The following is a 25,462-nucleotide window of genomic DNA, read 5'->3' on the forward strand; positions in this document are numbered from 1 at the left end:
GCTTATGCAATATCTGGTTACCTTTGGGAATAAGCTGTATAGCACTCATATGCTTCTATGTTTATATTAAAATACATACAATATATCTGAAGCCTTAAGTGTATATAATTTCTATAGAAGGCAGAAAAAGTTGTCAGAAAATTTCATCTGCTCCTAAATAGCTCCAAAAATATAAAACATAAAGTTGTATAATAAGTCATTGTTAATAGTGATAAGTTATTTTTTTCATTGACATGAAACATACTGCTTCTCTGCATCCAATGTTATTTAAACATATATTTTTGCCATGTGTGTAGGAACCTCAGAGTAAGCTGAAGACACCCAAGACCAAGTTCTTAGCACAACAGAAATTTATTTTCTCCAGAGGGGCAGAGGGCAGGGTTACAGATGAAAACAGGAAACAGAGGACAGAAGAGAAGGAGAAGGGAACCAGGGAGATGGGAGAAAAAAGGCAAAGTAGAGGAGGAAGGGACATTTTTCCTGGAGGGACAAAGGAATGTCTCTGGATAGAGGAGACAGATGTGGCCCGTAGGCAAACAACAGTTTATAAAGGTAAAAGGGAAACCCTGCATTAAGATGAGTTGTTTAATTTTGATTTGGAATGTTAATTAAGGCCAAAGGGAGACTTTTGATTGTTAGACTTCAATATTTTGATAGCTAGACCTTGGGTAGTCAGCCTCAGCTGGAGGAAGTGGCCAAATAAGGGAATGCAAATAAGGGAATGAACCTTGGAGACTGTTAGGAATATTTCTTAAGATGAATCTTTCCGCCAATGCAAATAATTCCAATCAGACCAAATCAGACCGAATAAAAGATGCCCACGTGTAATGCAGTACTCCTGGGTGGCCGGGGAAAGCATGGTGAGAAACAGACAGCAGGGGAGATCACACAAAACCCCAGAGACCACGCGCTCGTCTTTTGGGCAGCAGCCTAAATATCCTGTGGGAATGGTCCATCATTTGGTGGGCTTTTTTTTTTTGACCCTTCCTGGGGAGGGGTCACTGCTTGGTGGGCTTCCCTGGAGATAGAGTCCGGACCAAGGCATCTCCCAGAAGGAGGGGGCTTCCAAAGATGGATGCCTGGTATTAGAGAGACTAGCTTTAGGAATATAATGAGTTTTTAGCAAGGGGGAGGAGAAGGGATAAAAGAGCGAAGCCTGTCTGCAATGTTTGTTATACTTGGATATTTGTTTGCCATGACTGGACCTGATAGAGCCCCTTCAAAGGGTTTTTCAGATTCTTCCTTCCTGATTTCAGTGGGGATTTAATTCTTAAATGCTAAGAAAGTATTTAACAAAGGTATCTTTGTTGAAATAGGTGTGTGTATTAGTTCCTAATCATTAGACTGTAAACCCATATCAGAAAGCACTCTGAACACAGAACGTTGCAATATAATATACTAAACTTAGAAACTAAATACATGACTTGAAGCAGATCACTGTACAATTATTAATTAGTATTACAAATTTGAGATGCATTTATCTTCAAAGCAATTTAATGCAAATTAGAGCAAGTGATTAGTGAACAACATAATTATATCCAGCTTGTGACCTACCAAAGATAGGACATGACACATGTGTTAAAGCCAAAGAAAGACGTAAATAAGTTAACCCACACCATCCTCAAGGTTCAGTGAGATAGCAAAAAATCACCAGCTGGCTCCTCGCTGCCTTCAGTTTTAAATTCTAGGTTTACAAGTGAGTACTCACAGAGCTTGTGTGGTGCTCTTCAGTGCTCCTCAATGCTCTGCGGTGCTCCTGACTCTGGGGCTCAGGCACATGGTGCCTGCTGATGGCATCCGAATTTGCAGAGGTGATATTGAGGGTGTGAAAATAGTAGCCACACATCCAGGCTGCTGTTGCGGACCCCAACACCTCTCCACCTTCCTTCACATGGTCTGAGCATCGGACCCTTTAATAACAGTATAATTTCTAATAATCCAATGTGTATACATGTGTTGACTCAGTTTATTCTCTTAGCTAAGGGTCGGCCCTCAGGATTTCCTTACATGTGAATGCTTTGTCCCCCGACAAACCTCATTTCTCCATCCTTCTAATATGCTGAATATTATGGCATATAAGATAACTTAAAACTAATTGTCAGTTGTTCTGAGCATTAAAAAAGACAGAGACTCAACTCAGCACGGGAAATTTGTTTTATAGGCTGCTTCGAGTGCTCTAACTGCCTTCATGCACAATCCTATCACTCTCTGTCTCCATCTCAGTATTCCAAGCCCTCCAGACGAGAAGGCCCCCAGTGCATGTTCCCACACCTACGTCTCTCTCTGTAACCTCCTCCATCAATCAGCATGGCCTCTGTACATGATGGAAGAAAATGAATCTGCTCAAAATTTTATATATGTGTGTGTGTGTAATTTTAATATATATACATATATATTATTGAAAAATATAAAACCCTTCTTTAAATAAATTAATTAAAAAGAATTTCAAGTTCTATGGAAAAAATCTTTCTGCTGAGGATAATTAATATTTTCTGGTTACTTTTCTGAGCCCAACTACAGTGGATTAAATGAAAATTTAAACTTAGGATTTGAGTTTGGAAAAGAGTTTGACAATATGCTTTATTAAAGGTTTCAGTTCATGGAAGGAGGTTTTCCTAAACCTTTTAAGTATATATTGTGTGTGTGTGTGTGTGTGTGTGTGTGTGTGTGTGTGTGTGTGTGTGTGTGCACGCATATACCAGAGGGCATGCACTCATCATGGTTGTTCTCCGAGCTCAGAGGATAACTTAGGAGAGGCAATTCTCCCATTTCGTCATTGCTCTTGGTTTAACTGGCACTTATTCCACTCCTTATTCCCGTGCTGTGTCTGTCAACAACTGTTACAGGATTGTTTACCTAGCAGCCCTGGCCACGCAGGCTACAGTCTGGTGAGAATTCTGCTCCCGCAGGCACTGACCCTATCACTGCTGCTATAGGTAGCTTTAACTAATTCTCTATTGTTCTAAACACGAATAAGAATCGAGATTAAAGGGCTTGGCTGAAAACCTGTGAGCTCAGAGAGGCTGAGTAGAGACTAGCTGACCTTTTCTCCTTGCTGGCAACGAGAAGACTCCACTCTGTGAAACCCCAAAAAGCTGTGCCACGTCAAACCCCACCCTACTACCTCCTTTGTCTCTCTATCTCTCCCAGATGCCCTCTGATGCTCTGATTACTTTCTGTCAAATAGTTGCTAACTCAGCCTCCTGACCCAAGGTTAATTTTATTTAATTAATCCAAATGCTAACTCGGGGTTCACAGTGTGATTGAATATACCCCATCACATTGGTCTGGGATTTAACTCAGGTTGCCAGGCTTAGCAGAAATCTCTCTGCCCACTGACTGTCCTGCTGTCCCACCCACTGAGTGCCCTCCTGCTCCACCCTCTCTTTAATAGTTACTATTTTGGTACTGAGACTTTCAGTGAGATTTCCTGCCAACCAGTGTCTTGACTAGAGAACATCACTAAGCTACTTCAGAAAGATGGCTGTCTCCTTTGCAGCAATGATGGTCATATTCCCAAAAGATGCAACCGCAGATGATATAACTTCCGATGTTCAAACCCTGAGAGAACAAGATTCTCAATGTCTGAATTTCTTCATAATTACAGTGTGAAAAATAAAGACACTGAAAGTCAAACACCTGATGCCAAGCTCTCACGAATTTTAACCTCCACAAAAAAAACCAAACAAACAAAAAACAGTGTGAGGATGTTGACAGTTGAAATCTAAGGAAGTGATCGAATAGACACAAAGTCATGATGAAAATGACAGTTCTAAAACGATCAGTTTGTCTTCTCTGATACTGTCCAGGCTAAGGAGGTTACAAGACCTTTAAATGAATGGAAGTCATGTTTGCCTGATGATGCCTACACAGTTGCTGACTTGTGTGCAGGGAAGATGGACAGACAGGCGACAGGGCTAGGGCTCTGTCCCCTGTTCTTCCAGGCAGATTTGTGCCTGTGCACAGGTGCCTGCTGCTTGTATTTCCATCTGCCCTTCAGCAGAGAGATCCTGCTCAGAGTTCAAATTAATAGGGAACCTCATACATATTTTATGTTTCTATTCCAATGGACAAAATGAAATTGAGTTTGTTTGCTTGTTTGTTTTCTGTGAGAGGACCCATACTCTAAAAGAAGTAAACTAAACCACTGTGTGTCATAATACAAGACTCCATAGAGCACTTGTTAATGACCAAGACAGTCGGCTAACTTTTAAAGGCTCCTTAACTAACTGCCTTCATTTTATATGTTGGATTCTTTTATTTATTTGTTGATTTACTTTTCTTTCTCATTTTTGTTTGTTTGTTTTTTTATCTTAGGAGCAGTTCCACTTGTAGATTTTAGTCTTTAAAGCTTTTTATTACTAACTATTATTATTAATATTATCAATATCGTTATAAATATGGTGCTCTCTCTTAATCTTGTGTGTGTGTACATATATAATGTATGTGTTCAGGGGTATCACTGGCACATGTGAAGATCAGAGGACAACTTTGTGGAGTCAATTCTCTCCTACTTCAGCTTGGGTTCCAGGATGACAATCAGGTTTCAAAGATTACACGGCAAGCAACGTCACTCACATGCTGAGCATTTCCTGGCATAGATTTCAACAATTTCCTTTTATAGGATTGTCTTTATATGTTAGTTGAGCTTCATAGGAGGTATGAGCTGCAGTCTGCAGAAAGCCATTTTTGTTCTTGCCTTTGTTTACAAATTTAACCCTGAATATGAATTGCTCAAACCTTGATCATCTGTGCCACTTACAAAAAAGGACTTTCTTAACATATGGAGAGATATCATATTTGTGTGTCTCCATGATGAAAGAAGACATCTCAGGATACCTGAGCTCTTTGGGGAATATATATATATATATATGTATATATATATATATATATATGTACGTATATGTATACAGGCACACACACACACACACACACACACACACACACACATATATATATATATATGTATATATATATATATATATATATATATATATATATATGAATGAATGACAGAGACCAGGACAGGATTTAGAATGAAGTTTCAAACACAGTTTGCCTATCACAGTGTTTCACACATAGCTTATATGTGTGAACACAGTGACATACATTAATATAATTTTATTTTTAACCTAATATGAATGAGTTAATTTGTTTGTATTATACTCAAGAAATTGTCACAAACACAACAGACTATATACGCTTACCAAAATATATGTGTTACTATTCTTCTCTTGTGTAAAATAGTCTAGATAGTGTTGCTTTCTAGTTGTGTCTTTATCAATTGTTACCATGAAAAATCCAAGATTACGTCTTCTAATTAATTTTAAAATTTCTTTTTCCATAATTTGTAGCATTTTGCCTACTCACAAATTTAGCTTCACATAGTTTGGATTTTAAGGATTCTGATCCTTTTGTATTTCAAACTGTTGAGGGTGTTTCCGTTGTGTCTTTGGGGATTACAGTGTGAGCTCTGTCTGTTACGTGGTACAGAAAGCCCTTATACAGACAGACCAAGAACTGAAGTTCGCTTTGGACTCCTGTTGTGATCGTATTCTGCTTGACCAAGAAGAAAAGTTGGCCTAGTGAGAAAGAGCAGGAGAAAAGTGGATTCACCAATATTTTTAGTTCCACCCAAAGATCTGAACTAAAATTCTTGAGTTGCTTGACTTTTCTTTGCCTAGCCAGTGACTACCTAAGTGCACATGTTAATGAATTCCTCGGGAGATCTGATTCAGGTGATCCACCATAACTGTAATAGAGTGGAGCACATATCCCTGTAGACACTGTTACCCTCCTCAGAAGCAAAATAAATCACAGTAGGCAATACAGTGCTTCTGCCAGGCTATGTCTCCTCCACTGAGTTATGTGTTGAAGCAAATATACAGATAAATCAGTCAGTAACCTTGAAAGGATTAGGGGAAATATTCTCTAGGCCTGGTGTTTCTCTGAACAGAAGACTGTTCAGCAACATATGTCACGGTAAAACTAGCAAGAAAAATTGGTGGTCTGTAACATTTTAATTGAATGAAGAGAAAGGATTTGAGAATTAGTAAAGTTTCTGGGTTATTGGTGCCTCAAATTTATTAAAATAAGAAGGGAATTCCAAAGAAAGAATTCTCTTTCTTTGATATGTTGTATTAAAAATGGCTTGAATTTCAGATGTCTGCAAGATTAGAGAGGAGAAAAAACACTTCCTTGTAAATTGACAATTTAAAGACTCCACAGCAAAGTGGTTAACTTTCCTCAGTGTACAAGAGAAAGCTTGTACATTCTGCTTGACCTCAATGGCTAATAACCTTTGAGTTACTTGCAAAAACAATAATAATAACAAAGAGAAAAGCCTTCCCTTTGGTCTCTAGGATAGGGAAAACTGCATATAGCTCAGAATCTCAGTGGGAAAAATGGCATTTAAGTAGCTGAATGTAAGATAGTAAGTTTCTATGCACATTGAGGAGAATTAAGTTGTCAAATACTAGATTAATTTATTTTCTTTATAGAACTGTACATTCTGTCTTGTTGTGCATTCTAAAAATGAGTACAGCCACAGATCAAATAATGCACATACATATAGAGAAATTGTAAAATACATGCGTATGTAAATGAGGCGAGGAAAAGAGTTCCTAACACTGCAGCCGGCGACTAGACACTTGGTGACCTGCTAACTGCAGTCACAAACTCCTAACTTACTGCAAAATGTTTTCAATTTATCACAAAGCACGGATTGTTGAGATACGTTCCCTTCAAAATATAAAATTCACTTTTTTGCACATAAAATTAATTGAGTCAAAATAAGCATCTCCGTACTGATTACTCTCTGTGCTGTATTCAGTGGGGGTAAATATCCAATGTTTATGTTTTAAAAAGAGTAGTAAGTTTTGTTTTTGGACACAGATAGACGCACTTTGTGGATCTATTTCATTTTTTCATTCTCTTTGTTTTAACCTGTCTTCTTCCTTCTTGGTATTCCTGCCAGAGTGAAGGTGAGGCCACCACAGTTGTTGCCTCAAGCCTGATGAAGTGGATCATCAAGTGCTGTTGACTGACAGATGGGTGCTTCTTACCTTAGAGTCAGACAAGCTCCACGAGATAGCTGCCTAATTCCTCAAACAGCTGAGTAGGAAAATCAAGACCTGTTCCCGTTTAATCACCAGGAACAGTGTGCTCCTTCAGCACTAAACTAGAACAAAATATTTCCCTAGTAACTTTTTCCTTCTTTTTGCAGTGAATTTCCTTATTGAAAAGCAGGGAGAAAACTTTCCAGAGAAATTTCAGTGGTTTGGTTTCTTCTTTCTCTTTAATAGCCCCAAATTGACATTCTTGATGTGTTGTTTGCATATTGAAATTAATTTTAAAGCATAAGATATTAAAGAAAAATGTTGGTAAGGGAGGAAATGTTGGGGGTCTCATGGAGTTGGGGGTAAGAGTAGGAGAAGTAGATATGTTTAACATACATTACATATAATGCATGATGTTTTCAAATAATACTAAATATTCAAATGTGTGCCATATATATGTATGTATTTTCCCCGAACCTCACAGTTTTTTTTTTTACTATCACGTCTTGTATAATTCAGTATGCTTGTATTATCTAGCACCGGTTTATCTTTCCAAACTCAGGCAAGAAGCTTCTGCTTGTTGGATCTGAGCACCAGCACTGTTATTCAGTCTCTGAGCAGCTCCACATTTGAATCAATAAAAGGCTGAGAGGTCTTGACAAGCTATATTTTTTCTGATATTGATCTTGATGACCAAGCTGGTGCCCTAGAGTCTAACCATTGATTTTAAAGGGGAGGCCTGTCAAATTGGAGGCCAATTTTATGCTATTAAACAGATTGGGTCTTGTAATTAAAGAAAATGTCAGCCTGTCATATTTTACAAGAGGGCCATGGGGATATTTTCACGCAATTTTCAAACAAATTAGAAAGCATTTAGACCTGCTGGAGCCAAACAGGCCAGAACCAGTGTAGGCTTCACAGAAACCAAATCAATATTCAAGTGGAATGTCATTCACTGGCTTTCTGTTTTCCCAAGACTCGGTGATTTAAGGAATAATTTATGATTCCCAGCTTTAATAACATGCACGGCTGCATCAACTTAAAATGCATCAAAGTCTTCTGAAAGAAAGCAACATTCAAATGAAAACCTAATTTGCTGTCAAGATAAAGGAGAACAGCGAAGGCACCCTTCCTCTGCTGGCGTTGTCTTCTGTTTCCGTTTAGAACCAATCATAAATCCAAATATCTAACTCCATCAGAACTACATATTTCCTTTATTCTTCTACAGTTTCAGAATGACTCAGAGCAACATGCAACTAAAGGGCTGTTGAGTAGATTACATTAAAGTAGACAAAGCAGAGAAACAACTGGACATTTTATTTTCTCATTGTAGATAGAAAACCAGTGTTGTCCACTGGTAAGAATGTCATTGTTAGGGAAAACCAGTGTTGTCCACTGGTAAGAATGTCATTGTTATAATCTCAAAATAAAATAAAAAGGTATAAAAATATAAATAAACTCTCCTTAGTTGGGATGTCTTGAGAACTTCTTACAAATCTCATTGTGCTCAGCTTTAGTCTGATAAAGTAAAATTTTAAGTTCCAAAATCTTGTAAGACCTTGGGTAGACCTGATTTTTCTTTATTTTTTATTTCTTTGGTAATCGAAGTCTGAGCCTAACTGTACTACAATTAATGATAACCAACCGTGATCTTGTAGAAATAGAAAACAAAAATGTACCACAAGTAAAGGAAGTCAAGAACGCAATTATCTTCTGCAGAGTGAATGGAAGTAACAACAGAGAAAACATCCATTCATCATCTCTTTGAGTATTGATTTTGCTCTGAGTATGCCCTTCTGCACTCTGTGTTTCTCCTGAGAGGACGTAGCCACTCTGCATGAGCTCATTGCTCTACGTTTCTTCCATATGCGATCTTCATTTTGAGCCCCGCTTTGCACATTTGGTATTGAGTTGTCCTCAATTTCACAAATATCTTCGGTGACATTGGGTTTGATTTTAAACACACCAATGATTTGTTAATATAGCCACATATTAAACTTTCCCATTCTAACGTGCAGATATGTTTTTGAAGGTATAACAATTAATTGTTAGAAAACTCCATCATTCATCAGCTACCTAGATTTTTTTTCCTTAATGTTAGTGGGGGATAAAATGAAAGTCTTTTAGAGTAAGACACATTCATTTATGCATCTTTGTATTAACTATTATATCACTTTTTGTCAGTCACATTTCCTTATTTCTTTAAATGCATAGAGGTGGGGCATGCTGAATATTTAAATCATAAATACATTGAGATTCTAGATTCTGTGTTATAACTAAAAATGTTGTGTTTTTTCCTGGTTCACATCAATTCCTCCAGAGCTTTGTCAAGTGGACCACCACATAGGTGTTGGTTTACTCTTCAAGTATAGTCTTCCATCACAGTCCTGACTCCACTCGACATGTCTTTTCTAGGTTCCAGTAAAGAGCTGGACAGCCAGCAGTGGTTCTCCAGGCTGTAGACTCCAATTTCTCGAGGGCTCTCTGTATCCTGCCCATGCTGCCGTAGGAACATCTCTAGTTCTCCTGTGTGCTTTTGTAGTCCTGAAACTGGACTAATATGTAACTCTCTGGAACACAGCAGACAGGAGTAGCCATGCTTTGTTAACCCTGGTATGCCTGTCAATCACAATTGGTATGCCAGTTTCTTTGTATCAATACTGCTGCTCCTGTTTCAATGCTGTCTACTTACACCAAGTCCCAGAAAATATCCTAAAAAACAGAGATCAAATTGGCTTTTTGTATTTCAAATTTTTAGGGTGTTGGTTAAGTGACTGTTAGTAATGAAACTCCAAATTATTCTCAAAATTCTTTAAATATTTCCAGTTTAATACATGAGTTACTCCTGCAAAGTCGTAAAACAAATCGCATACATGCATGTATGAAGGATCTAATTTTTCCAACTGTAGGCAGTTATTTTATATATTAATAAACAATTGCTGTATGCAAGACTGTTTGTAAATAATGAGAAATTAGCTATAAATTCACATGTTTTTCTCAAAATCTTTGTTCTGGGTTTCAAGCAAAAAGAACATAATGTCGGATTCAATTATATAAAGAGTCAGTAAATGCAAAGTAATCCATAATAGATTCTCAGTTACTTAGTAAGGCTATACAGGAAATAATTAAAAACACATAAGGTGAAATTTTCATAGAGTATTAGTTGAACTGATTATTTCATGGTTATATAGATACAACTTTCAAATCATGATCAAAATAGCTCAAATCTGAGCAAGTTGATTAATGTTAATTATACTTCAGATGTATGACTGCATACATATGTGTATTTACTAAATGTATCTAGAGAAAGACACTGCTGCTGATTAATAATTAACAGAAGAATCATAAGGCAACATAGTAATTACCTAAACCAATTTGGCAATGTGTGCCATAATAATTATAATTTCTCAATTGTTCAGATATCAACCCCCAAGAAAATGTCATGAATGATAAATCAACTTTCAATGAGAGCTGCAACATCATGAGTAGAATCTGTTATTTCCATGTTTCAGGTTCTAATTAGAAGGGACAAGTCAGCCCTTCTCAAACTGAGGCCCCTTTCCTTCTCCTCTCTTGTCATGAACCCTGGGTAGGGACAGCCAACAGAGGGCAAGTTCAGATCATGGGGGACATTAGGGAGTGCCCCTCTTCAGAACAACACCCAGGTTGCTATGTCTGACCTCAGCTGGGTGATTTTGATATTGAGGAGAGAGAAGACAAAGATTTATGTGTAGGTCCAGCTGTACAGAATACTATTCAAAATCTTTTAAAAGTTGATAAGAATAGATATCCAATAAGATATTCTAAATGCCTAGTCATAGAATTAATTATCATTCATTTCAATTGTTACACTGGAAAATGTTCATAATATATCTGACATTTTATTTATTTATATTTAAGTACATTATATGCATTTATATTCTAAATAACTTTACATTAAAATAAGTTTTAAATATATATATATACTTCTGTAGCAACCATATCACCTAAAATATCTAATATTTTCATAACTTTAAGGGCAGGTATAACAAGATAACCAACAGCTGTCCAATATAATGCAGGTAATTATGTCTGGCTTTGAACTGATATAAATAGAATAGTAAAATATGAGGTATTGCATAAGACACTTTCTCTTTAAACGCTTTTAAGAATTTTGAGATTCATGAATCCAATTGGATATTTCCATAGTCTCTACTTCTGTTTTGTATAAATATATCACAATTTATATGGTTGTTCTTTGTGGAACTATGTCAGTCATTTTTCTGAATATATTAAGATAAAGATAGACCTGTTTTCCTCTTGTGTTCTAATTATATAACAAGTCGATTAGGCTTAAGTAGCAAATACAATTAGCATTGCTCTCATTGAGTCATGATATATCATGTATCTGAACAGTGAGCTTGCTAAACATGGTAATTTTATATCTATATAAAGGAAGCTCCATTCTCTAATTGTATTTAGTTTTCCTATAATGTCATTATCACATCCTTATTCCAGGGATGCACTGTTACCATAAAATGGTTAATAGAGAGAAACAACTTAGCATCATCTAGATACTGAGAAGAAAGTGGACCTCCATCCCAGACAAACGCTGTAAGGCTTTTCAAATAGACCATGGTGTGGTTCGGCTGAGTAAACACAGAATTATAAGATTTCGTGAATAAATAGTTGCTTCTATATGCCTTCATGTATAAAAAAAAATTCCTCAACTACATTAGTTTTTGTTTTATTGCTTTGTTTTTTCTTGAGGTGACTAAAGAACTCCTAACATAAACATTTTCTGGCCATTTTTAGGTCTAAGGCTTCTCTTGGGCACTTGTTTTTTTTAAATGTAAACACTCTCATTTGGGTTTTTCCAAGAAGAATAAATATAACTTAGTGTTGGGTTTAGGGTTTGTTTTCAGGTATTTAGTAAATACAGAGCCTTATAAAATGTTTTATGAGTTTCGCATAATAGTATTTTGATATTAGGAAAATTGGATGTTTTCCTTTGTGCTGTCATTATATTTAGCATAATCTTCTATAGACCAAGAGGTAGATGCCCATTATCCCAGCACTGGGGAAGAAGAGGCAAGAGGAACCTGGGTGCAATGCAAGGCCTCTTCTTTAGAACATCCAGGGATATAGGTGAAACTCAGAGAAAGTTTGCCTTCAGAGTGTCCACGGGACCCTGGACTCAATCTCCACAACCAGATAAGCTAAGCAACTGCTTCTCCACACAGGCCTGAGAACAGGGAGAACACAGAAAAAATGGGGCCTCCATTTGAGAAGGGCTGGCTTCTGTACTAACTAGAACCTGGGTCAGGGACAGAGTAGATTCTGTCTATAATGGCATAGCTTTCATCAGAAGCTCATTTGTTTATAATGCATAGCATTATCTCTGGAGATGATATCTGAGCAATTGAGAAATTATAGTTATTGGAGTACACGTCAAAATGGTTTAGGTAATCATGTTGCCTTATGAGTTTTCTGTTAATTATTAATGAGCAGCAACATCTTTATCAAGATATATACAGTAGTAAATGCATTAGACATAGAATTAATGATCAAATTTCTCAGGTTTAAGCTATTTTGAACATAATTTGGAGGTTGTATCTATACATTCATGAAATAATGAGCTCAATTTATAGTCCACATAAATATAAATAATACTAGTATCTACCACTCTCTGATAGTTCTAAAATCTGCACAGAATGATTGAGAAATATTGTTTTTTATCTTATATACCTGAACATAGTTCCTAGACTTATTAGCAATGCATAAATGTAATTTTCCAAATTCTGTGTAAGTCTTCACAATGCCTAAAGTACATCTACAGATAGCATAACACGTGACTGTTGAATAATATTCTATTTTAACCAGGAGTGAAATGTCAAGTGTCTGCCAATTCATGCTTTGATTGACTACTCTTCACAAGTGAAATATGTTATATGAAATCTAGTAAATAAATCTCAGTGAATTTCAAAGACGTGCCTTATATCATTCCTACAAATAAAAATCAGGATTCAATTGAATGTTATATAATGGTAGCATACATACTTTCTCAAAAATTGCAAGGGAGTGACATTCTAAAAGGAAAAATTCACTGCAAAGCACCAAGATTAAAGACATCACGCCTTATTTTGAAAAATCATGCAAGTGCTTACTTGTGTATTTTGTATTGTGATAAATAACTTAGATATCCTCTTTTGCAAAGGTGAGTCTGTTTATTTATACATTTATACTTTTTATACTCTGTGAGGCTATGAACCACCATATGTCAGAGGACAACCCATAGGATTTGGTTCTCTCCTTTCACCACGTGAAAGCCTGTTGACCATCTCACCGGTCTTGTATCATTTGAGGTTAATTCCCATTAGTGTTAGAGATCACAGCACTGTGTTCTTTGTGAACTTCTCATAGACATAGTAGTGTATCACTTCATTAAGAGCCACAGGAAATAATATCTTGCCTACATGAGATACAGACGTCTATGTCATTCAGAAGTTACTTTCTGTCTTGCTTGGTGGTATAGGGCTTTAATCCCAGAATTCTGGAAGCAGAGATAGGTGAACTCTGTGAATGTGAGGCCAGTATGTTCTAGAAGAGGTTCTAGGACAGCCAGGTTCTATGACAACCAGAGCTACATAATAGAGAGACCCTGTCTCAAAACAAACAAACAAACAAACAAACAAACCAAATTCTGTCATGTAGCTGTACATGAGCTTACTCTGTCTGCCTTAGCAAATTTTGTATAAGGCAGAGATGCCATGTCCTTGCATTGTGTCTGTCCTGCTTTGGATTAAGGCATATACTATGAGATCCTAAGCATATTCAACAAGATTAAATGAACTTTTGATGACTATTACAGACTGGTCCACTCACAAACTCAATGTTGAATAGTGGAGGTGGAATTCAGAGCAATTATTTTATGGGGTTTACAAAGCAACAAAATGAGAGTTAGAACCATGGAGCTATGATGTCTTCTGTTAAAAAGGTGGAAGTGAGACTGTAGTAAAAATGGTCATTCTTCTAGGAGGTTGCACAAAAGATGGTCTTCGTGGAATGGGCTCAGAAGGAATCAGAGGTGCCTGAGGTGAGAGTACTCAGCTTTCAGACATAAAACCCCTGGCTTCTGGGAAATGAGAAAAAGTCTCCAGCATTTTTGCTTTTCCCCCCCTGCTGATATGCTTCAAAGAAAGTAAATTAATAGTAAGAAGTCAAATTTGAACCAAATAATCTTCAGCAACCATAAGTGAAGTCAAGGTCTAAGTCAGTAGCAAGAACAGATTACAAGTAAATCTGTGCATCATTACCACCATTCTCAGGTGAATGCCTGATAATTCTACATACGTCTTCACATTCTTGTTATCAAGATATTTTTATTAACTTTGTACTCGAATCGTAAATTTTAAGATCAACATACCAACTCACTAATTTATTCTAGCTTCAGAACTTCGACAGAAGCTCAAATGTGCAAAGAATGGTTAGCACTGAAACAACTCTCTTTTCAGGAAAAAGAGGTCCTCAAATGCTCGTGTTCAGTTTGGCACTGTAGACTTGTATGTAGGAGGTTATGAAGAGGTTACATTCCAGCACAAGGCTAGTTAGAGATGGAGGGGCAGGAGTAGGATTGGGAGACCACTGCTACCTTCTTGTTTGAGAAAATTGCCACGTTGAACTCAGAATTGGAGGCAGAAAAGAAGGCTAGAATTGGGTCCTAATTCTGAGTCAGAAGACCAGAAATAATAACTCTTGAACAAATTAGCAGACAATTCAAAGGACAAAGTGAGGCAAAATGAAGGTTTTGTATTTAGTTTTGTATGGTTTTGCTTTTGACATAGTATATGAAGAGGGCACAGAAAAAGAAAACAATACCCAAAGAGTAGAAGTTGCAGGCTACATGTAAACAGTTTGGGTGTGAGGTGCGTGAGATGTCCTTGTTCATGGGTGGTTAGGTGGACAAACAGAAGCTAACTCCTAAAAGGCTGGTGACAGAGGCGAGAGATGGCACTAGTGATCTTCTTTCATATATATGTGAAAAGTACATGCATACATATATGGGGAGTATCTACAATATGGAATTTATAATTTTAGATTTTTAATTATACATAATATATAATTATGTATATATGTATATATAATATATCACATAATTTAGCTTTATTTAAACTGATTTCAAGAAAATAGTAAATAATTTATAACAATGCACTTAAAGAGAAAACATACAGTGAATATATTTAAATGTAACTATCCTCTTCCTTTCATTCTTCCTAATTGTTACATAAAGGGCATTTCATCCTTTGGTTGTTTTAATGATGTCCCTTCCTTGGTCCCTTCTTCCACCACCAGTCCCTCACACACACACACTCACACACACACACACACACACACACACTCACACACACACACTCACACACACACTCACACACACACTCACACACAGACACACAGACAGACACTCACATGCACACTCACACACATACACACACAGACACACACACACAGACAGACATTCACATGCACACTCACACTCACACACACACACACACACACACACACACACACACACACTTGCACCCTCCCTCATTTCTTTCCATTATAAAGCTTCTGGAAATGTCAGTAAAAAGTTTTGCTAATACAATGCACATTGTAAAAAGTATAATATCTTGGGCATCTTAGAGAAAGGTGTGTGTGTGCATATGTGTGTGTGTTTGTATCTGTGTGTGCCCATTTGTCTGTGGGTCTGTGTTTGTGTGAACCTAAATAATGAATTTTTAAAGCAAACCCCCTTTATCTATTATTTTAACTGCATATTAAAGCAGATTTTAGCAGGGTTAGGGTTAGTTCCTGATGGTGGCTGATATTCTGAAAGAAGAAAAAAAGATTGTAAAAGTTTTGCTCCAAGGCCACTGACGTCCTTCTCGAGCTGTTGACAAACTGATTAGTAAACCACCTCCTGAGATAAAAGCTGATGCCTCCTGTACATCAGGAAGCCACTGATGCTGTCAGGCAGCTTGCAATATTCAAACCTCTGGTGCCCATCCTGAAGAAAGGCATCATCCACACTCCTTTTAGCCCGTATGGCCAGGGCCAAATTCATACCAGGGGCCTGGGAAAGAGAGAGATAATGAAGTCCTCTTCACATTTTTCTGAATTGTTCTTTCATTTCCTAGATTGGAAGAATTTCTTAAATATGATCATTCTGATATATTTTGAAGTTTTTAATGTAACATATAGAGTTAAAAATGCATACTTATGTACATCTGCATTTGAAAATTTTCAAATATATTCCAGTTCCTGAGGAATGATAATTCTGCAGGAGGAGATTAGAAAATAAATTTTAATTCAAATGATTTCCTCCCACATGTATATCTTTATGAATTACAGAAATCTAAATCATAACAGCCAAAGCAGTCCAATTAGTCTCCACTTTTCAAAGTTCCTCTTTCTAACAGAGTCAAGAAGTACCGATTTATCCGATGATGTGAGGGAAATCCCCAGCCCAGTTAGGAGCAATTGAAGAGGATGGTGACAGCAGCAACCCAGCTCCCAAAAGCCCAGAAGCAAACGACTCTCCACCCTGGCATGCTGCCAGGACGCTGGCCCACTTTCTGCGAGTGTTATCTCATTACTAGTACCCGCCTGCCATTTCTGCCTGGACACCGAAGTGCTCACAGCTGCGGTGCCTGTAGGGGGAAGGCAGGAAACACCTTTGCCAGCCCCGATGCCCGCACAGACTTGCACTCTGCAGAGAACAAAGTCTGAGAAAACCTCATTGCAACCTGCTCCCTCTCTTGTAAAGGGATTTGCTGGACCCCAAGGCAGCTTTGTTCTGTGACATTGGTTTTCTGGGGAAAAAAAGCTTATGTTTCGATTTTTTTCCCCAAACAGAAATTATATGTGGTAAAGGGTGACACACGGTAGTAACAAGGATGGTCTAGGAGTTCATGGTATTGTGAATAAAATGTTTCAACAGCATGTTCATTCTTGGCTTGGGTATCCACTGTGCACAGCCCTCTGACCTTCCCCACTGAGGATGCCAAGAAGGATTATATGAGAAAATTCCACTTATCTTGAAGTTGAATAGAATTTGCAACTTATAGTGACAGACCTACCAGTGTGACTGTCACTAATGGCAACACCCTGGGTCACCAGGCAATGAACAAGTTCAAAAGAAAGTACAAATGTGTGAGAAAGGAGTCAAGATAACAAGGGCCAAAGAGCCTGTAGAAAGGTTTATTTTTAGAACTCTGCTGGTTTGGTTCAGGTTTATTCTTGTATCCATGTTTCTAACATAAGAACATGCTGCAATAGGCACTGTCTGAAGAAGAGAAGGCCATTCGCTCTACATAAGCTGCTGAGCACTGTTCTTCTTTGGTTGCTTTTGCATGTATGAAACTTCTTTCACATGCTGTTTGTAGTGCTATGATTTGTATGTCACAAATACGATTTTGTTTGGGTCGTTGTTTGGTTGTTTGGTTGTTTGTTTGGTTGGTTGACCTTTGAGTCAGCCTCTCACTCGATAATCCTTGCTGGCCTGGAATTTGCTATGTAGACCAAGCTGGATTCAAACTTATGGCAATTCTCCTCTTTCTACCTCCAGAGTGCTGGGATTTCAGACATGTACCCCTACACACCAACCTACCAATGACGTTTATTAAGTGTAGTTTATCTTTGTAATTTGATAGTTGGGAAATATTTCATGACAATCTGCTTACTATAAGAACTTTTATCTGTGAATGGTTTAACTGCCAGTACTTTGTAGCAGATGTAAAGACCTTGTCCAAACCTAATTTCTGATCCTATGACATTTACCCTCTATGTATTGTTTATAAAAGCATCATATTTTTGTTTCAATTTCTGGCAAAGTGGTGAATGTGTAATGGTATAATCCAACAAGTCTGAAAACCCTGATCCCCTGATCCCACATGGTAGGAGAGAACTGACCACAGCAAGCTGTCCTCTGATGACACACACATACATCCTGATGCGTGTATCCCCCATTAAATACTAGAAATAAATCTATAAAATAATAATAATAAAGCCCAAGTCTAAAGCTTTGCATCTATTGATAATTCAAGTATTCTAGTACAAAAGAGGCTTAAACAGTTTAAAAGTCCACAGAAGTGAAAAATATTTTAGATAAGCATCCTATTAGTAACTGTTAATATACCAGAAGAAAATGGGACATAACAATGTCTATAAACATGATCAAGTTGTCATGGGCTTTAGTGTCTCTTCTCTTGTTGTGTTGCTGAAGACTGTAGTTAAAGGAACTGTGGGACTTCATACATTCTCTGTATGACTTGAGTCCCACAAGATGACTTGCCAGTCTAGGTTACTTCCTCTTGCATCACCCTCTAAAAGCCAAGCAATCTATCTATTAGAGGATTTTATCTTCAGCCTTTATGTGAAAACTCATATCAAAATAAAACTGTCACCTGAGTAAAACATAAATCTCTGTATTAAATATGATGTAATCACATCATATGAACCTCTAAAACTATTGAAAATTGCTATTTTATTTTTATAATTAAGTCTCCGTTGGGTAATTTTAGGAGACAGACACATCACCCAAGATGTCCTTAGGGAAGTCTGCAGATTTTTCCATTTCATTGCTAATGAGCCGTTTTCACCTGACTTCTGTTTCCATCACTCCCCACTGAAGAACCAGCTGTCAATTTCCACAGCTGAGCAGGCAGGTTTGGTACCAAACAGGTGGCAGCAGGATGGGAGAGAAATCGTATGAGTGGAGGTAGTTAATCTGGAAACGCGATGGTCCACCTGGTGTCATTAAAACCTGACTGCTCATAAGAGATGGTTAACCATGGATAATCAACACTTAAGGCTGTGAATATCCTTGGGAAGATAGATGAGAATATTTGACATAAGTTGAATATCCGAACAGTCTTGTGCTCAGTGTATAATCGATGGTGTCCATTCATAAATGGTGGATTATATACCCTGCTTCTACAGAGGAAGGGATGGATGGGGCTATTCCAGACTACAACACAGACACTCCGCAATGCTCTAGGTGTGATAATCCCTCTGAAGCAAACACCCCTTATCTACTGAGTCATGGTGGGTTTCTGCTTACCTGCCTTAATAGAGCTGGATGTGCTTTGCAAGCTATGGCCACTTAACAGAAATCTGAAAAATAGTATTATAATTAGCATTGCTTTCAGGGATGATTTTAATTTTTTAATGCATCAGACATTCAAGAACATGTAACTTAGTTCATCTCTCTGTATATAACTGTGACCATATATACTTTGGTTTGTTTCTTTTTTCTCTTTAGAATTTGTTTTTGAAGACCGTCTTTTTTGGTGACACGGTAGTAGGCTGGGAGGGATCTTGTGAAGTCATATCACCTGACAGGACCACTGTTACAGAACTCGTCACACAGTATTAGAACTGGCTGAAGGTTCTGCTATCTCACCGAGTCACTAATTCATAAAATGATTATTTCCTGCATTCTTGCCTTCTTTAGTCCTCAGATTTCAGTACATAGCATAGAACATAATGGAGATTCAAGAAATAGATTAAATGGATTTGCTTCATGAGTACACATAAATAAAAGTTCATACAAGGAAGCATTGGAACCCCTCCTCCTGTTCTCTGATTGGCCATCTGTGATGTCATTCTGGTTGTAGCATGATGGAGTCAATGGCAAGTGTGAAAATGCCCTCCTAGAGCACAGCAGGATGGGAAAGGGGTAGAAATAGACCTGAGGTCGACAGAGGTTCAATCAGTATGATCTGGACAATAAGTGAAGAGAGGAAGAATGAGAAGCCTGAGGGGGCTATCCGATCTGCGCGTCACAGTTGTGGGAAGATGGTGGGCTCATGCCCAGTGGGAGGCAGCAGAACAGCAAGAGGAGCTGAGGACTGTGACTGTGTCTTCCAGAAGTGTCAGGGAAGCCAGAGCACGTGCTTCCTGGCTGTGGTTAGCTGTGTTTATTTTGTATCTTCTTGGAGAACACCCAGGGAAAATTGTATCAATCTGGAATCTATAATGTTTTGTGGAGGTTCTGAACTGTCTAGGAAACAAATGAAGTAAGAATTCAAAAAGGCAGGTCTCAAAAACGTACTAAGATACCGGGTGGGTGGGAGGGATGGTGGGGGGGCAAGTGGATCTGTAAGTGTGTGACATAGCAATGAGGAAGGAACACATTCTGGGTATAAAAATGAAGGCAGTCTCCAGGCAGTGACGGTGCACACCCTTAATACCAGAACTCAGGAGGCAGAGGCAGGTGGATCCCTGTGAGTTAAAGACTAGCCTGCCCTACAAGAGCTAGTTCCAGGACAGACTTTAAAGCTACACAGAGAAACCTTGTCTCAAAAATGAAAACAAAACAAACAAACAAAAAATAACAACAGCAACAACAACAACAAAAAAAAACAAAGCATGAAACCAGCCGTGACCATTGTGGAACATAGTTATGTTTTATGTAAATGTACTTGTGTAGAGTTGAAGGAGTGTGCAACTGTAAGAAACATGATGGTTAACTTGTGTTCCCCGAAGGCTCTCAGACCTGTGATTTTTCTGAGTGTGACACGGAAGGGTTTCTAGGTGAGGCTAATGTGCTAGTCAGTCGAATGAATAAAGCAGGCCTCTTTCATAGAGGTGGGCCATGGCCGAGCAGCCGAAAGCAGGAAGTCTGAGGGCAACATACGGCTGAAGAGCCTCCGAGTGAGGTGTGCTTCCTCCTGGAGGACAGCCTGCAAATTGGAGTGTTTCCTCATTGACTTAAACCAACAGCTGTGATGGAAGCCCTACCTGTGTCTCTGGGCTGCTGCTATTTGGTTTCAAAATAGCACATCAGTTCCCCCTGACTGTGGATTACAGATCTCAAAACACTCTAAATGGTCTATCAAAAACATATTATATAAACAAAAACCATTTCATTAAATGGAGAATTCTACTAAACCATGAACTTCACCTAAATTACATAAAATGGAGACATCCTCAAATATATAAATTCCTACTAGGTCACCTAAGGACCAAGGACATAATGATTCAGATAGCTGTAAATGGCCTATTTGATTTTAAAACCCTTAAATAAAACATCAAATAAAATTTCACAAATACTTGGGATAGCATAAAATATAAAGTATCTCTTAAAAACTAAGGAATTGAGAAAATGCTGATATAAAGTGATGTGGTGAATGGTTCCTTAACTATTGTAACCATGTAAGAAAGTTCAGCTCAGATAAAAGCCAGCATCTTCATTTGTGTGTATGAGTAAATATTGAGATTCCAAGTATCATTAAACAGAGCCAATGCTTGCAATATTTAATAAAAATAATGGGCTCGGGTTAAATGACAGCATTGCAGCGGAGGCTTTTTTATTCACATTCACAACACTTTCTTAACAGGTATTTTTGGAAGATCGCTATTTACTGCCACTCAAGTCCTGCTGCGCCTCGTTTCTGTGTGACTACCACGAAAGGTTTACTTTACAGAGACTGCCGCCTTTTGGAGAGTGTGATTTGGACCCTGATTCAGAGAACAGGTACGACTGTTATTTTCTCTCTGAAACATTTTTGTTGAAAAAAAAAAGTGTCGACTGGAAACCCAGAGCAGAAGAGCTGTGGGTCATTTCAGCTTCGACTGAAACACCAGTGAAGGAAAGGCACGTGTAGTTTCAGCTGGTCCTCCTTCCTGGTACTGCCTCAGGAAACTGAGCACTGATGCCAGTCAAGGGGGTGCTTTGTGTTTGAAGTAAAAATACTTTGAGTAAAAGTAAGCACTAGGATATTACAGAAATATTGCAGTCAAAAACACAGTGTTTTCATTTTGGATTTTGGTTTGCATGAGCATGGCAGGCAGAAAAGGGTAGCCCTACAGAGCTGGCCACAGTCAGGAGAATACTGTGTAGTCCAGAATCATGCGATCTTCCCAGTCATTGTCTGACTTTCTGGCAGGTGCATTTTGTACTTGTCGGTTGTTTGTTGAAGATAATGATTAAGTTAAGTGAGCAGGAGGTCACAGAGAGCGGGCGGTATCCTCACCAAGCATGAGCCAGGCATCTCCTGTACAAGGATGCGACTGTGTTGTTTGTTCAAGAGTGCTGCATTGTTTGCTCAGCACCCAACAACACATGTTTCTAGCTATTAACTATACTTGTTTACTGTAAAATTATTCAATGTTTAACTTAGTGATTGTCCTTAAAGTAGGACACTCCTACACTATTTAAAATACATGAATAAACATATGTATAATACCCATAACTAAGTAGGCACCAATAGACTATTTCGAACCAAATTTACTGGAATGCTCCACGTCAATAATTGAATGATGATTCATATATATATGAATGAGTATATGAATGAGTATGTGTGTGAATAGGTATATATATGCCTATATATACATATGTATAACCAGTATAGAAAATTTAAAAGTAATTAAGAATGAATTATTATTGTATTATTGTTTATAAAACAGGCATCATATGAAACTAATTTAAAGGTTTCAATTCTCTAATGATTAAATTGATTCAAAATACTAGAGATTATCTCCCCAGTCTATCCTGTGGGTTCAGAGTTTTACAGGCAGACTCCACATGAGGAGGTGACAATGCTTGGGAACAGTCTATAGGACAGTGCAGGATGACGATGTGTGATCCAGGCAGGTAGCCCTCATCTTGCAGACACATGCAAATTCTCAAAAGTTTATATTTCTTGAAGCTTTCACGAATTCTGTTAAACTATAACAGTTCTTCTGTTGATTAAAGATCCTAACTAGATGAGGTATCCATCAATTAAATCTGTCAAGTAAAGCAACCATGACTTTTATCATTTCAAAAAATAGGTAAGTAAATAGAAAATTGAAGAAGAAAGGACAGGGAAGGTGACTTGATGTTTCTGACAGAACTCGACAAACCATGGGGCCAGGGACGTAACTTTCCCACAAATTAGCACATCATTTCATTACAACATTGGAAAGACTTAAAGACAATCATCATAATTGAGCCTTTAAGAGATGTAATAATTATCTGAGAATATGCAACAAAAACAAAATAGTTAACTATTTCAGTGATCTCTATTCTGTCTGTAAATAGAATGGAAAGGTGTTATATCTTGTGTATCATTTTGCTTTGTTTAAGCATAGGAACATTTTCATAAATCAAAATCCATTTTAAAATTTCTACTTCTGAAATACCTAAGACCACTAAATTGTATCCTGACTCTTTAGTTCAGCTTAGCAAGGGGAAGAAATAAATAATATATGGTGTTTGTCAAGTTCAGGGGGAAAAAGCAACAGCACCCAACTCAGCTGCCGTGGTGTGAGAGGGAGCCCAGCGCTCACTGATACGTGGGTAAAGATGGAATCTAAATACACACCGCTCACATTAGCAATGGAAACGAGATGGTGAGGGTCTTGACCCGCTGTGACCTGGTACATTGCCTCAGGAGTCAACCCTAATGTATTCAATTTGTGGAGTTCAACAGAACTCTAATCACAGTTTGGTGAGAGGATTTTGTTGGCATCTTATTAAATTGACTTTTGAGAATGAGGACATGGAGGTCCAGTCACTGAACAGGGAAGCTGTGGCTCTTGGCTTGCAGAGTACAGGGAGTACGCTCTGGCCATGTCATTTTTATTACCGTTCCGAGCAACTAATTGAAAAGCACATCGGTAGAATGAAAACAATCTGAACAGATGAGTTGGACTGAACACTCCAAAGAGGCATAAGTGAATTAGAATTGATGAATTTGATGAGCCTGGGTGACAGCGTCACATTAAATAAAGTCTGCTGCATTCACGGACTCACATGTCGTCTGTCTCTGCAACCACTAACAACATTCAGGGGACTCATTGGCAGTTCATCTCGACATACCAACTAAGCCATTATAAGAGGCGACACATATTAAAAGGGGTCCTAAGTTCAGCCACTGAGAATAAAACACTTCCCTCAATAACTTACACAACTGTCTCCAGCAGTCATTGGCCCAGGCCCAAGAAAAAAAGTTCCTTCCATTAGGGAGAGGTCCCTAGAGCTCTGAGGTTATAGATTTTCAGAATTGGCAGGATTGTTCATTACCTCATGAAAATAAACTGGGCGTTACTGCATGCTGCTGGAGGTGCAGTGTCTGAAAATAGGGGAGTACAAGGTGCTCTGAATTCCAGAACTAAGGAATTTAAATTTTATTAGTAACGTTTTTAAAAATTGCATAAGATTTTTGGAAGAAGTCACTCACATGTATTTACTCATTGAATGTGTTTTGTCTGTGCAAATATCATTGTTCCTTGTGAATGTGTTCATAGTATATAACTCATTCCTGAAATATGAAATTTAAAGGCAAATCTATGGAAACTGTCAGAGTGAATATCAGAATGTATAAGCAATTTTGGAGACCACAATATTCTTCCATAGACATGCACCAAGAATAAGTAGGGCCTGCAACTCTTGATTGTCAGGTGAGAGAGGGCTGGGTTCCCTACACAAAAGGTATACAGCACTAACATTGCCATCCATTTGTAGGGTTAGGATGAAGTGATCCATATTTTGCATTTTGTAAAATGTAATTATTTGCTTTTAACTATACTTAAAGATTGTTTCATAAAAATTGTGCTTTGAAGTATTTTTATCTGAAATGTACTATATGAAGCATGTAAAATTGTCTGTATAGTTCAACTCAAAATTCTTCCCCAAGTTACTAGTCAGTTGATGTGAAGTGTTTCTTAGCATGAAGGTAATACAATGGCAGTCAGAGTTTATCTCTTTTTTGTTGTTATAGAGGAGGAAGGGTGCAGGCCACGAAGTTGTTCTTAGTTTGACTCCCATCCTGTTCACCTCAGCTACTTTGGGGAATGAATGCTTCTCAGCCGAGCTTCTTAAGGGTGGAAAGAAAGTGGGGTTTACTTAAAAGAAGGAGCCGGGAATTCGGTGTGATGACCTGACCGAGAGTGCTGAGCTTTATGGAACAAAAGTTTTTTGAAACATGATGGGACACAGCTGTAAGTTGGCCGCATACAATCACTATAGTTAGTGTGAAGGTATTTCCTTTTCTTGTGTAAGGTATGAAATCTAATCAGTTAATAAAAGCTCTAGATAAATAATGTGGATATTATGTGCAAGGTACTATTGAAATGGAAGAATATTATTGACAAGGGTCAACAATATGCCTGAGGGGATTAAGGTACTTGTAGCCAAGTCTGATGACCTGGGTTAAGTCTCTAGAAATCACATGGTTAAAGGAGACAGCTGGTTTCCATAGGCGTTTTCTGGCCATGGGCACGTGCATGCGTGCTTGCAAGGATGTGTGTGCATACACACATGTACACACACATTTTTAATCGGAAATACTTACACTTCAATTCTGCAAAACTTTTCAATACCCTTTAATGCTCAGAAAGATTGTTTTGAATGGCAAAATTCAAAATGAATGTTCTGTAGTAGGTTTTGATGGCAATGT

At 37.9% G+C, this 25,462-nt stretch overlaps 1 protein-coding gene across 1 annotated transcript in view; it reads left to right on the forward strand.

The window, feature by feature from the left end:
* Cntn5 (contactin 5) overlaps positions 1 to 25,462 on the forward strand; it is a 1,188,481-nt gene that overhangs the window by 245,368 nt on the left and 917,651 nt on the right. Inside the window, exon 2 of the mRNA XM_087905876.1 lies at positions 21,419 to 21,555. The gene's annotated coding sequence lies outside the window, so the exon portion shown is untranslated. The remainder of the gene's footprint in view (positions 1 to 21,418; positions 21,556 to 25,462) is intronic.

Source organism: Myodes glareolus, chromosome 4 (genome assembly GCF_982192425.1).
Source record: "Myodes glareolus chromosome 4, mMyoGla1.1, whole genome shotgun sequence".
NCBI classification, from domain to species: domain Eukaryota; kingdom Metazoa; phylum Chordata; class Mammalia; order Rodentia; family Cricetidae; genus Myodes; species Myodes glareolus.